The sequence below is a fragment of the Ylistrum balloti genome, unplaced genomic scaffold (assembly GCF_031769215.1).
Source record: "Ylistrum balloti isolate Yb309-2 unplaced genomic scaffold, AGI_CSIRO_Ybal_v1 Utg370362, whole genome shotgun sequence".
NCBI lineage: Eukaryota > Metazoa > Mollusca > Bivalvia > Pectinida > Pectinidae > Ylistrum > Ylistrum balloti.
Window position 1 is genome coordinate 20,111 of NW_026782256.1, and position 12,927 is coordinate 33,037.

Sequence of the window (12,927 nt, forward strand, 5' to 3'; positions counted from 1 at the left end):
TTGCATTTTTGCATACAGATGCACTTTTAAGATATAGTTCTGCATAATAAATTCCGTTTACGCATCAACGCTTTTTCTTTTCTGTTGCATCTACTTCATACTGCGATATTTTCTTCTGTAGAAATGTCATTATGGTTTTCTATAAAGTCTACCTCTGTGAAACAGCTGCTCTGCTGATGTTGTGTTTCATTTCATATCAATGTGTATTCAAATGAAAGCTCTGATTTACAGCTTTACTTGACATTTATTGGTTTTTGTGTCCTTTTGAAATGAGAAATATGAGTTTTTGCAGCCTTGAAATACGAAATTAAATCCTGAAATATATGACTTTTGATAATGATAGAATTTCATTTTGAATACTTCTATTGATGTTTGAAAAATTTTGATTGAGTTGCCTTTGTGAAATTTGATAAAGATGTTAATATTTTAACTTGATTTCATTATCATTTAAAGTATTAATGTATGGTAAATATTGGATTTTAATGAGTTTACAGGTAAGAGGGTTTTCTGTGATTTCCATTTAGAAATTATCCTATGATATTGTCAACTTCTTTACATACAGATGTATATGAGTTTTCATTATCCCTGAGAAACTGAGCCTTAACGCATTGATATGTGGTTCCATCAGCAGGAAATAAATCGCTGTTTTACATGAATGTAACATTCTATCAAGATTCTATTTAAACGGAAGAAAATTTGAATAAATGTTGAAGAAATTAAGGTCAAGTGTGGTGTAGGAAAACCAAGAGATTTTCAGAATTAAGAAAAAAAAACCCACAAGTCGGTATTTCTTATCTTAAAGAAGAATAGCCTACACAGGATACATAAGCAATACTACACCTTTTGTAGGTATAAAGTAGATATTAATTGAGAAAACCGATTCATATTATTCCCTTAAACCATCTGAACGGGCTTAGTATACATCTCTTGTTTTCTTCTGATTCTAATCAAAGTTCAAAAGTGCAAACTGTCATGGATTGGGACATCAGATAAACTTTTAATTTAACTCTTCAAATACCTGTGATAGAATAGGACAAAAGATCAACTTTCAGTTCACCTCTTAAAACACCGACAGTCCGGGACAATTTGATGTAGAAACTGTACCAGTCGCGAAGTGTGATAACAGAGAAATGGTAGGTTGTGTGACAGTACTAGGCAACATTTATGTATCTGTTAAAAGATATTGAATTTTAAAGCAGGACTGTTGTACTTTTGTTGTTAAGTACGGGATGCTGGCACATTTCTCAGATTTTGTTATAAGGTATTTAAAGATCCATGTATACAGCAGCATTTTAAATATCAAATATCTCCTCATGTATACCAAGCATTTGACATCGGTGCGGAAGGGCATTGTGAAATTTGACCCACATATTGTGATAGTAGCTGTTTATTGGGCATTAATAATAGTTTTATGACAATACTATCTGTCAGATAGGAGATAGACTTATCTTAGCATAAAACGAAATACTCCAACTTATTGGAAAAGGGATAAATCACTCAAGTTGGTAAATATCAATTTAACTAGGATATGGGGAAGTTGATATGGGTATATTGTTTGTCTGCTTAGATGTGTTAAGATGTTTATAAATGTTTTCCATGCCAATCATTTTCTAGTCATATTTTTGTCTGACATTTCCTCCCTAATCTTCATTGGAAGGGTGTCACTGAACTTCTGAAGGCGAATGGGGCTGTTGGGTAATTTGAATTTAAAATCCTGTGGTTATTGTTTACAATTTTGTCATTCTATCCCTGAAACGCAAGCGATGCAGAAGACCAGGATGCCTACAGTGTAATCGGGTCTGACAATCGTGTAAGATTATAGGGAAATGTAAAAACATGAACAAATCAGCCCACTTTGCCTGCTCAAACATATGCAATTATAAAAAACAGTTCAAAATTTGATACTTGCCCAAGTTTTCATGTTTTATCTCTTCATTGAAAAAGTTTAAAGTCAGAGCTTAGTGTCATGTCTGTTTGGAATTATGTGTGAGCAGACGACATGGTTTCTGTGATGTATCAGTAACTGTTATTTGAGTGTGAACAGGATTTTCAAAGAAAAGTTTTTAACGCGGGGAGATGAACGAACTGATAAATCAGCAACAGAATGTTTTAAATATTGTGGGAACAAACTTGACTTTGTACGGATGAGTGTTGTCAGCAGCTTTATGGTAAGTGGTGAGTTACCTTTTAATTTGACTCTTACTGGTAGCTTTATGGTAATATTAACATTAAGGCAAATTACATTTGTCCACTTCCAAAAGATGGAGAGAATGATGATATTAGTTATACATTCAATGGATACATGAAATGTTTGTCGTAAATTGACAGAGTTTCAGACATTTGGACTTTTTTATGAATAATTTATCAAATAATAGATGCTGAGATAATGGAAAGCACTTGATACCTCCTCTAGCTGTCCAACAGAGTGAGTTCAATGATTTTAAAAATGTGTTGGAAATTTGATGGCAAGAAGTAATGATATACAAGGCTAGGCTACTCATATCTGTCCCATCACCACTGATGTATAACTTAGATATCTTGTATGTATTACTGGTGACACATTCAATAAGCATTGCGATCTGTCTTGTATCAGTGACGCTAGCTGTAGATGTTGATGTCTGTATCAGTGACGCTAGCTGTAGATGTTGATCTGCAGTCTGCATCAGTGACGCTAGCTGTAGATGTTGATCTGCAGTCTGTATCAGTGACGCTAGCTGTAGATGTTGATCTGCAATCTGTATCAGTGACGCTAGCTGTAGATGTTGATCTGCAGTCTGCATCAGTGACGCTAGCTGTAGATGTTGATCTGCAGTCTGTATCAGTGACGCTAGCTGTAGATGTTGATCTGCAATCTGTATCAGTGACGCTAGCTGTAGATGTTGATCTGAAATCTGTATCAGTGACGCTAGCTGTAGATGTTGATCTGCAATCTGTCTTGTATCAGTGACGCTAGCTGTAGATGTTGATCTGCAGTCTGCATCAGTGACGCTAGCTAGTTATGAGTATTAGTAGTAGGCATGATTTGGTCCTAGTTGTCACATTGTGGTCCTCAGTATATGTAGTTGTTAGGATTTGGTCCTAGTTGTCACATTGTGGTCCTCAGTATATGTAGTTGTTAGGATTTGGTCCTAGTTGTCACATTGTGGTCCTCAGTATATGTAGTTGTTAGGATTTGGTCCTAGTTGTCACATTTTGGTCCTCAGTATATGTAGTTGTTAGGATTTGGTCCTAGTTGCCACATTGTGGTCCTCAGTATATGTAGTTGTTAGGATTTGATCCTAGTTGCCACATTGTGGTCCTCAGTATATGTAGTTGTTAGGATTTGATCCTAGTTGCCACATTGTGGTCCTCAGTATATGTAGTTGTTAGGATTTGGTCCTAGTTGACAGGTTTTTGGTAGTTGTAGCTGTTAAGATTTGGTCCTAGTTGTCACATTGTGGTCCTCAGTATATGTAGTTGTTAGGATTTGGTCCTAGTTGTCAGGTTTTTGGTATTTGTAGCTGTTAAGATTTGGTCCTAGTTGTCACATTGTGGTCCTCAGTATATGTAGTTGTTAGGATTTGGTCCTAGTTGTCAGGTTTTTGGTATTTGTAGCTGTTAAGATTTGGTCCTAGTTGTCACATTGTGGTCCTCAGTATATGTAGTTGTTAGGATTTGGTCCTAGTTGTCACATTGTGGTCCTCAGTATATGTAGTTGTTAGGATTTGGTCCTAGTTGTCAGGTTTTTGGTATTTGTAGTTGTTAAGATTTGGTCCTAGTTGTCATGTTGTACTCAGTATTTGTAGATGTCAAGTTTTGGTCCTAGATATTTACAGTTATCAGGTTGGGGTCGTGTAGATATCACCATTGTAGCTATCTACAGCCTTACTTACAATGTTGTATCTGTGACAACTGTTATGGTATAACCTCTCACATCTTTAGTTGTCAGTATGGTAACTTAAGATATGTTTTTAATTGAACTTTCTCAGTTGTGGTTGTGAGTTTATGACTTAATTTCTAGTGTGAGATATTCAGGAGTTAATCAAGATTAGTGTGACAAGTCTCCAATATGTCATTGCTTTGTGTGTATGATGAGGGACGTGGAGTGATCAGATCATAGAGGTTGATGGAAAAACTGAAAACAAGTTGTTTGTAGTGCAAATATTACACTTTTAAAATCACACACTCCTGCTGTAATTTGTTATATACATTCTTAAGAAAACATTAACAACAAAAATAGTTCTACTGTATACAGGAGTCTCCATCTTTCTTTTGTTCGTATTTTGACCTTATTTTATTGTATTTCAGTTTAAGTTAAGAATCGTGCTGGTATTTTCTTTGGTGTTTTTCTGTTCACATATGGGATGTAATAGAACAAAGTCTTCAGTTTGTAATAAAACATTTTATTTGGGGCTATTAACTTAGTTTCCATGGGCTGTTGATCAACATGATAATAAAAATCATGGGCTGTGAATGTTATAGATGTATTAGTCAAATAATCACTCGAAATTTACCTTAACTACAGGAAGCCCTCTTATGTCTGGGTGTAAAATGATATAAAGTGTAAATTTTCTACATATGTATAACCTTTGGTAGTTTTTAATTTAACTGACCTTATCTAGAATACTGAGTAGATATTTAATTTTTAATTTTCCTAAGAATGTTTTCTTTTGCCCTGTTGTTTATTTTGTACAAAGGTTAGCAGAGGTTCGAACTTCAGACAGAAATTCCAGTAAGATAAGTAATGTGTATAGAGATTGTACCAATGAAGAATGTCGTTTCAGTGGATGTGAAGAGGTGGTCGGACTCCCTCATAGATACACTCGTATACAATGCATTTACTGATGTGAGAATGCATAAAATTGATGTAATAGAAGTAATTTGTTTTATAGCCTGATGCACCACTTGACATTTTTACAAAATTGTGCTTAAAGGAATTAATGAACTTGTATTACACACACACAGCCCATTAGCTACAGTAATCTGTGTTGAATGAGGAATTTGATGACAAATCTACATGTTTAACCATTACTTCGTAATTGAAATTACAAGTTGACTGTATGGCCACCAACAGGGCAGTGTCATCCTATAAGTTGATTCTGGTAGGGTGTTGAAGTTACCATCTTAGTTCTGACATTTCGGTGTGATAGCACTGCACGACAAAAAAAATTCTCATGAGTTAGCTTCATCATCCATGGACACCATTTCTATATGAACTAAGTATTATGTGTGCATCAAACCCCAAACAAACCATTAGCTCAACAGGTATGATTTCCTGGTAACTTGTTAATGAGAGAGCCAGGTAAAAATTGACACTTATAACAGTACAGGTAACCTTTTAGGTATAAAGATGACAGAAACACTCACACGATTTCAATATATTTCAATTCAAAAATTGAAAATTTACAAAAAATATGCACCTTATATACTACATAATGACAACATAATGATGATAAAACGTTTCAGTGATCCTGATATCAGATCTTCTCGTGTGTCATCCTAAGAACAAAGCGTTTCAAATTTCATCTGTGTAGAATATATGTACCTACACACAATGGTATGCACTCCCTCAGGTGTCAGTATCACAGAAACCACATGTGACAATGGGCAAGGTAACTCCACCGCGACAAGTGTCGCGCCTGATGTAACTCATTTTTTGATGTAGACCTTATCATAGATATGATATACGTTAGATTCCCCATTCATTGCTACGCTGTCGTAACTGCCTACTCACCAGATCATCATGTCACCGAGTTTGTTGCTTGGATATGAATATAGGGTAGTATTTATTTTAATCTGAAATGTTTAAATATTCTATAAAAATAGGTCAGAAACATTTGTATGTAAATGTTTCCGCTGAGGTGATTGGAGACACTCTGTGTAATAGGAGTGGAGAAAGTGTGTGGGTTTTCATCTTTACAGCAGTTTTTTTTAACATAGGGCTAACAAATATAAGAAAAATTCCAACATAATTCTGACACATATGACATCGGGCATCTGTGAAGTTTATGTAATACAAAGGTATTTAGAAAATGTACTTACACCAACAATAAGAATAGAGGTGCATTTTCATTTTAAATCCTTGAGACACAATTGTCTCTATCAGTAACATAGCCAGGTAGAACCTGGAGGATAATTGTCCTTGTTTAAGTTGGGATTTAACATCAGGAAACAATTAGAAAAACCAATTACTGGACATGGATGATTCTGAGCTCGGTAAGTTCTTGTTATAACAGAAATATAAGGTTTTTTTAATTTATGATTTTCCATTTAAAAGTTGTATATCTAAGGTTGTAGAATTACTTTAGATGTGATAATGATTAACACCTCATGGCTTATACACAGTAACATTGATGTTCAAATTTATTCATTTGTTTAATAATTAGAAAGATGAAACATTAATAGTATCCTGGTTTGAGCTGTAGTGAGTAAGACAGATATAAGAGATGTGGGGGTCAGCCTGCCACTAGTCTATTGACTTAGAGGTTTGAGCTGTAGTGAGTAAGACAAATATAAGAGATATGGGGGTCAGCCTGCCACTAATCTATTGACTTAGAGGTTTGAGCTGTAGTGAGTAAGACAGATATCAGAGATGTGGGGGTCAGCCTGCCACAAATCTATTGACTTAGAGGTTTGAGCTGTAGTGAGTAAGACAGATATGAGAGATGTGGGGGTCAGCCTGCCACTAATCTATTGACTTAGTGGTGGTCTCATTGATCTATCTCTTGGTTATATCTCTGTGTCATGGTGTTTTATCTATATATATAACAGACAGATATTCCACAATGTTGTAACTTGATACCCTTCATACCAATCAAATATGTATATATAGTGTATTTAATGTGTTCATCTCATTCCTACTGTAGTAGATATAATTGGTGTTTTCATTGTTAAGTTTGATATCATCTGTGATCATATGACACTACATTTAGCTGTTTAAGTTCCATTCATTTCAATTCTATATACCATCCCATTGCTTTATTGGAATTTTGTTTGATTTGTAAAGAACACAAAATCTCACACATTCAAATATTTGCTCGATAATTTTCTCCTCAAGCCTCCTCTTCACGTTTACTGATGGCTGTAGAAGATCTGTGCATCACAAAAACATTGGCTATTTTATTATCTAAACACAGGGTTATAACTGGTGTCCTGAATGTCACTGACTTACACATGCTGATATCTGGTATCCCAAATGTTTCTGACTAAAAGATTCTTATGTCTGGTATCCTGAATGTTTCTGACTAAAATATCCTAATATCTAGTGTCCTGAATATAACTGATCCACATTTATGTTAATTAATCTGTCGTCGAGTTAAATGAAGTTTTATACAAAAGTAGGTTTCTTGTATCGTACCATAAATATTGCACTGTATTTCTTGTGTTATCTTCTAGTCTTCAAAATAAGTACTTAATCATCAATATAGGTTTCTCATAATTATTTTTGTTTCTACTGCGGTATTAGGATGATCTAAAGTGAATACCCGTGCGATAATTCTACATGATTGGTTAATGTGTTTATCCTCAATTTAACCAAACCCTTTTATCTTCCTACGAACTTCAGTAGGTAGGAATGGTTCATTAGTAATGTCAAACTATCTACAGTACAGGTTGAAGGCCAGTGTTGAGAATCTAAGTGTAGGTGGGTAATAGGTGTGATTGTTTCACTGTGATTTACTGCTTCAACAAGTGCCTGTTTGACTCCACCATAACACCAACCAGTGTCAGATTTCAGGGTGAAATGATAAGATCATGAACAGCATTTAAAATGATCATTGATGTGTTTGTCAAATCTAGCGATTTTCAATTCAGAAACTTTCTAAGTAATGTGAAGTAAAAACAACGATTAGGACTATTATGTGGAGAGGTGTGGAGACAATGCTTGTTTTCAGATAGATAATGTTTCTACCCTTGGGTGGAATATAGAAATACTGTTGATAAAAGACATATCCATTTAAATCTGTTCTTGATGACCGGGAGCGCAGATTTAAGTACAAGTCGGGCCACTTAGTTCAATGGCCATAGTACTGCAGTACTTCTATTCTCTGTACACAACTTTGATTCCCTAATACATGTATAGCTACCACAGAATTTGGTTCAAATAACATAAGAAAACAAAATAAGAAATCAGAATTACTTAAGTTTGATTTACAACATGTTGAATTTACTTTCTGACATACCAATATAAGCATATTTGACCACCCAATATCATGATTTTGAAACACTGAACACTGAAGTAGAACTAATGATTCTGATGTGTATCATGTTTTTCCTACAATAAGCCTGAGAGCTTGACTTCTTAAAGTCTGAGTGATGGGCTTATTGCAGGACATTGAAACGACATTTGCTGATAATGCTGCCGAACCACAACTTTTAAGAGTGGGCTTATTACCAGACATGGGCTTATTGTCAAACATGGGCTTATTACCAAACATGGGCTTATTTCCAGACATGGTGTTATTGCCAGACATAGACTTATTGTCAAACATGGGCTTATTACCAGACATGGGCTTATTGTCAAACATGGGCTTATTACCAGACATGGGCTTATTGTCAAACATGGGCTTATTACTAGACATGGGCTTATTGCCAGACAGGGACTGATTACCAGACATGGGCTTATTACCAGATGGGGACTGATTACCAGACATGGGCTTATTGTCAAACATGGGCTTATTACCAGACATGGGCTTATTGTCAAACATGGGATTATTACTAGACATGGGGTTATTGCCAAACATAGGCTTATTACTAGACATGGGCTTATTACCAGACAGGGACTGATTACCAGACATGGGCTTATTACCAGATGGGGACTGATTACCAGACATGGGCTTATTGTCAAACATGGGCTTATTACCAGACATGGGCTTATTGTCAAACATGGGCTTATTACTAGACATGGGCTTATTGCCAAACATAGGCTTATTACTAGACATGGGCTTATTACCAGACAGGGACTGATTACCAGACATGGGCTTATTACCAGATGGGGACTGATTACCAGACATGGGCTTATTACCAGATGGGGACTGATTACCAGACATGGGCTTATTACCAGACATGGACTTATTACCAGACATGGGCTTATTACCAGACATGGGCTTATTACCAGACAGGGACTGATTACCAGACATGGGCTTATTACCAGATGGGGACTGATTACCAGACATGGGCTTATTACCAGATGGGGACTGATTACCAGACATGGGCTTATTACCAGATATGGTGTTATTGCTAGATACATTTGGTATACAGATATTTTTGTTTGTTTTACTGAAAGATTCATGAGAACAATCACCTTGGTGAGGAACCGGTCTCTGCTTTGCAGATCCATACATTAGAATATACACAGTGATATTTTGTACTCAAATATTTTAAGTCAGGGACTCAATACATTGCCCATGGGACTTACTCAAATTTTGAGAACCCATTATTTCCCTTTTTTACTAAATATTTCAAAATTTTGAATTGGTGCTGTCAATGTGTCAGAAAAAATCTTGCAAAAATGATTGATACAGTATGTGACCTTTGTATAAAGGTCATCTGCACTTCAGTTCTGTTTCACAATAGTTAATTAACATGTTACTTATGCCTCCATCAGTAAACAAGATGCTATCTTATTTTTAACCATGAAAAAAAGCCAGACATTTGTATCCCTTGGAGAATAGCTGAGACTCGTACAAAGAAAACAGTCAAGATTTGAAAACAGATTTTACACATTATTTATTCAGCAATTTTCCAGGAATATCCACACCTCATCCTGACTCATGAGGTATAGGTGTGTACAGGGTATTTAATCAATTTGTTGTTTATTAAGCACCAACAGATATGTAACAGATATGGGTGGGCTTATTACAGGGAACATGGTTATACTATTGAGGGATTAAGATGGTAAGAAGATTTAATCTAGGTAATAAGAAATTTGTATATGTTTTATATCTACCTACAAGTATTATCACTGGCATCCCCACACAGAAGGGGTGTGTTTTATTAGTTGAGTCCTTATCTTAGGTTCAAACAAAAGATCTGTTATATATTACCAAATAGGACCTCTCAGCAATGTAACTTCTTCCTTAGTGGCGTTGATAAGTCTCTTACAAAAATCTGTAATATTACATAAAATTCTGGACCTCTCAGCATTTTTATTTCGTCCTTAGTGGAGTTGACAGGTCTCTAACAAAAATTTGTGATATCATACCAAATTTAGGACCTCTCAGCATTAATACTTCTTCCTTAGTGGAGTTGACAGGTCTCTAACAAAAATTTGTGATAAACCAAATTTAGAACACTGACTTTATATCTTCTGTTTGGTGTTTCAGATCGAGAGAGTGGAGAGCAGCCAGTTAATGGTAGAAATCTGACCAGTAGCCACAGTTTTGTGGACCAACGACAACGAAACTTTGTGCAGGATTCCATCAACAGTCCATCATCATCAACACAGTCAAAAGAAGGACATACTTCAAACATTTCAGAGAATGGGATCAATGAGCAAAACGGTGAAGTGATCCTGAACGGGTATGGAGACAAGTCACATGATCACATTTCCGTGAAAAACCAGAGGCGGTTTAGTGATTTTAGTGGAACGTCTTATAAAAATAGTTTCAGAAGATCGAGTGATGTCAGTAAAATTGATGAGCATAATTCAGTGTTAAGTAAAGACAAACCGCACTACCTTTCCTCGCCGTCTGTTTGTAGAGACGCCGGATCCCCTGTTCCAAAATCTTCAGAAGTAAAGCCAACATATCATTCTTCATTATCAATTGCACATTTGCGATCAAATAGAACATTTTCTCCTCCGCCAAAGTTGTCACCTCCATCGGACAAATCTACAAAGTCTTCTTCATCACCATCCTCACCCTCTACACCTTTACTTCAGCCATCACCTGCGACACCTGCTCCATTGCAGACGTCACCTATATCATCTCCATCACCAGACTCAGGAAATATCAATGACATATATAGTAATAGAAAAATAGACACGTGCCAAACACCTAGTTCACCTACAGCTGGACAAGCAAGTCCAAAATATCAGCGACGATTCTCTTTGTCTGCCATTACTCCTAAAAAAGATGATGTAAAAGGCAAAGAGGAGATCAAACAGGAAAGTGACTTCGAAGCTTTGGGAAAGTCTTGGATCGAGAAAAAGAAAAGATCGTGTTCACTTCCTGGGAACAGCCCAGCTCTTGACTCTTCACAAATGGAGGCTGCTTTCTCAGAGTTACTCAGCGCTGTTGACCATGAACCAAAAAGCAATGTCAACACTTCCAATGACCTTGACCTTGTGGTGGAAGACATGAAAACGGATATTAATGAAAATGAAACGGTTGAAGATAAGGCAATGAAGGTTTGTGTATATTTTATGTTATCAGGAAAAAAACCTGTAACCCATGTTTAAATGGAAATGTGATCTCAGTAATAGGCATTGTATGATAGTTTGGCTTGTAAAATCATCAGTAAATTTAAACATGAGGTGTTTGTGTTGACATTCAATATTGATGGCAACTGGAAAGATATTTCAGAGACAGCAGGGATGAATTTAAACATTGGTTTGTATACACATTAAATTGTATTTCATTCCAGGGGGTTAAGATATATATTTGTCAAGAATCATTGTAGCAGTTTGGCCTGATTGGAGAAAAACATAGTTTGTAATACTGAATGATTCTTGTTTTTTCGATTGTCAAAAGAGCAGATAATATGAGAGAGGTATAATCCCAGAAAATAGGTCTGACTGTGTTTTCTAGTTTTCTGAGAAATGGATTACAACTGTGCTCTTTATGAGATAGGAATCTGTCATTGCCAGCTGTAATTGTTTATGTGATGTATCATGGTATTAAAACTGACATTTTTATGTCTCACTAATTAACTATAATGACAACAAGGTGCTGACACGGAGAGACAGAGGGAAGTATGGTTGTCGTGTGGCACACAAACTTTTGTAAATATCTCTAACCTGTTTCCTAAGTTTTGTAAAACAGAGGTTAAGCTGAGGGTTTTTTTTTTTGTCAGGTAAATTTAATTTGTTACTAAACAGGAAAATGAATAAGAAAATGACAACACTGGGAAACTAATTAAGACAGGAAATTCTTGCATAACATGATAATAAGAAGATCTTATTTATGGACATGTAAATTTTGTTTAGGGTAAGTACACACTGTAGTACAGTAAAGCCACATAATGTCTGAAACATCTTAACCTGCATCAGTATTCGTCACTGATGATAATGACCTAATTAATGAAACCTATGAAGATTTGACAGAGGAGAATCAAAATTGATGGAATGGAATATCTAAAAAGAATAAAGATGGAAGTAGGGGTGGGGGTAGAGGCGGGGGGGGGGGGGGGTTAAACCTCAAAATCTGTTAGATTTCATTATTTTTAATATTATGTAATTTTAAAAGAATGTCAAGAACTGGTGTATATTGAACAGGCCACTATTTCAAATAGATAACAGTACCTATACTAATGTATTTTACAACAATCATTAATGAAGTATTTAGCTTTAATTGATGTTCTGTCTTTGTTTTAGAAGACTGTTACAGACAATATGGCTTCTGTCCCTTCTGACAAAGGTAAGTACCATATTTTGGGTCAAGGTCAGAAACGAAGTAATATCAAAGTTAGAATGAAGGTCAGAAGTTTACAGACAAATCATGTTAATTTGTGTAAATCTTCATTGGGGAATTTCGGAGCCTGAAGTACTGATAAATACTCTTTTAGTCGATAGTATTGACATCACACTCATTGTTACAATAATCACCTTGTCTATATGTATAAGCATCCAAGGTTTCATGTGTTGCTGTTATACTTTAATACTTAAGATTACAGTTTGACATTAAGTTTTGTTAAGAATATACAAGACACAGACAGAAAGATTGAGTTTAGATTTGAATGAAATTTTTGCAGTAGGTACTAATTAGCATATTTCCAAGAGGTTCAATAAAG